The sequence below is a fragment of the Schistocerca americana genome, chromosome 3 (genome assembly GCF_021461395.2).
Source record: "Schistocerca americana isolate TAMUIC-IGC-003095 chromosome 3, iqSchAmer2.1, whole genome shotgun sequence".
In the NCBI taxonomy this organism is placed as follows: domain Eukaryota; kingdom Metazoa; phylum Arthropoda; class Insecta; order Orthoptera; family Acrididae; genus Schistocerca; species Schistocerca americana.
Genome location: NC_060121.1, coordinates 316,278,931 through 316,282,084, shown reverse-complemented (window position 1 = coordinate 316,282,084; position 3,154 = coordinate 316,278,931).

Genomic DNA, 3,154 nt, shown 5'->3' with positions numbered 1-3,154 from the left:
CTGGTACACCTGTCTAATATTGTGCAGGGCCCCTGCAAACATGCAGAAGTGGCGCAACATGACATGGCATGGACTCAACTAATGTCTGAAGTAGTGCTGGAGGGAACTGACATCATGAAACCTGCAGAGTTGTGCATAAATTCTTAAGAGCATGAGGGGGTGGAGATCTCTTCCGAATAGCATGTTGCAAGGCATCCCAGATACGCTCAAAATGCTCATTTCTGGGGAGTTTGGTGGCCAGCGGCAGTGTTTAAACTCAGAAGAGTGTTGCTGGTGCCACTCTGTCGCAATTCTGGATGTCTGGGCTGTTGCATCGTCCTGCTGGAATTGCCCAAGTCTGTCAGAATGCACAATGGACATAAATGGATGCATGTGGTCAGACAGGATGCTTATGTACATGTCACCTGTCAGAGTCATACTCCCACTGCACATGCCCCACGCCATTACTGAGTCTTCAACAGCTTGAACAGGCCCCTTCTGACATACAGGGTCCATGATTCATGAGGTTGTCTCCATACCCGTACACATCCATCTACTCGAAGCAATTGAAACGAGACTCATCTGACCAGGCACCATGCGCCCAGTCATCAACAGTCAAATGTCGATGTTGACAGGCCCAGGCGAGGCATAAAGTTTTGTGTCATGCAGTCATCAAGCGTACATGAGTGGGCCTTCAGCTCCAAAATCCCATATTGATGATGTTTCATTAAATGGTTCGCACACTTGCACTTGTTGATGGCCTAGCACTGAAATCTGCAGCAATTTGCACTTATGTTGAACAATTCTCTTCAATCATCTTTGATCCCTTTCTTGCAGTGATGGCAGAGATTCCTAATATCATAGTACACGCGTGAAATGGGCATACGAGAAAATCCCCCTTCATCACTACCTCAGAGATCCTGTGTCCCGTTGCTCTTGCACTGATTATAATATCACTTTCAAACTCACATAACCTGCTATTGTAGCAGGAGTAACTGATCTAACAACTGCGCCAGACACTTTTGTCTTACATAGGTACTGCCGACCGCAGCACCGTATTCTGCCTGTTTACATATCTCTGTATTTGAACGCACAGGCTGATACCAGTTTCTTTGGCGCTTCAGCATATAATGCTTTTCAATAAATGGAAATGACAGAAGGGAGGGATGAGAATTCTCAATTGGCGTTATCGACATGTACTGCATATTTGCTATGAAAAGACGAATAAATACCACGCAGAAAGAATTTAAGTATTTGGTTGAAAATGAAAGAGCAAAGAACTACAGTAATCGACACAGGGGATTCACTGTTCTGTATGAAGAAGCAGTTTGTTCAAAATTTACTAGCCTGGAGCAAATGATGAAACTGGTGTTACAAATAATAAAATTTCTGAAGTAGAATGCGTTCTTCCATTGTCAGTTGCAAATGTTTTTCAATGGAACTGAACAATGAGTATGGAGACTTCATATAACACTGCAAAGTACGTTAGATAAGTCTGAGGGCGTACCTGAAACAATTTTTTGATTTAAAACTTGCTACTGATGAATGTATGAAGGAAAAAGGAGTGTGAGAACGAATATTATAACATATGGAATAGATTACAGACTTTGTACTTGAAGTGTCTCTCTGCACGCTATGTTCATACAGCCTTATTGTATTTGCCTTGTCCAATGTTTAAATAAATGTTCATTTGACTGCAAAAGTGTGTTATTACCCATCTACAACTCGTAATATCCGCAGTGGTGACCCCGACAGCATCGCCATGTGTTCGGGAATTTTTTTGTGCTTCTTGTCATCATTAACGGACTTCATGTGCTGGTCCACATTGTCTTCAGAACAATGGATCTACCAGTGTTGTTTTGTGCCAGTACCTTGCTCCCTATTGACTGTGGTTGCGTTTTTACTAGCTTTCCTAATGTACATTTGGTTAAAAGTGAACTGTTACCTGGCTCCAGTCATGCTGGCAGCCACTTAACCGTAACTGGCCCAACATGGCCACCAGCAAATGCTGCTATACAGCAACGGCTGCTACACGGACAAAGCACGTCGCTCAGTGACATTGTGAATGATAATTGAGTGAAGGATGTTGTTTTTCACCCTTCAGCTAAGCAGTCACCTTCTGTTTGGTCTGATGTGCCGGTGACATTCGAGTACTGTAAATTGAACGTTCATGCACATGGGGTCACACATTCTTATTTGCCTCACGTCATTGCAACCTCCCCGCCCCCCCCCCCCCCCCCCCATACAATGTCTCGGCGACTCTGCTCGCCTCAGCCATGCTGGTTTCCATGACCATTGCTCTGTGGTCACACCATGAGCACCTTCCAACCACTCTCGTACCAGCACTGACTGTTTCTTCTGCGCTGGTTTCCGGATCAGCCCCCCCTTGGCTGCATCGCAACTGCCTTCCGCCTGCTGTTGCTACGGCACTGGCCATTACACCAATGCCACTTCCACCTCCGGGCCTGCAGTTAAGACACATCGTGCCATAGGTTGCATTAACTCACTCCACATCGTGTGCTGCTTGCAGCCACCCCACCCCCATGCTGACCTCGAGCGATGCATCATCCACCACTACTGCACTCTGGTGTTGGGGGCTTCCTACATCATTCACACAGATCTTCACCTCACAGTGCTGCATCAACGTGTGTTACCCAGCATGTTTCCTAAGCTGCCTGCATTGCAAAAGGACAACCCTAAGAGTTGGCTCACATTGGTGGATCATCTACTGGATATCCATGGGATTTCGGAGGATGATGCACATTTCGTCTGCCTTGTGAGCCACCTCCATGCTCATCCAGACCTCATCAGGGATCTGATTCTCTCACCACCCACCTCACCGAAATATTTAATGGTAAAAACATTGCTCATCAAACGACTTTCTCGCCCTCCAGCAGAGACTATCCACCACATCATCCATGACGACCACCTCGATGGCTCCACACCTTCACAGCTTTGGCGGCACCTTCGTGCATTAATTGATGACCAAGCACTACCGGATGCTGTGCTGTGAACCTTATGGATGGTTAATCCTCTGTCGGACCTACAACTTCACCTACTATCTAACGTAACTGATCCTCTCGAGGTTCGTCTACGCATGGCTGATCGGGCCTATGCAATCATTCATCACCGACACCACCTGTCAAGGACGACTTCACCTTCATCTTCTGTTGGC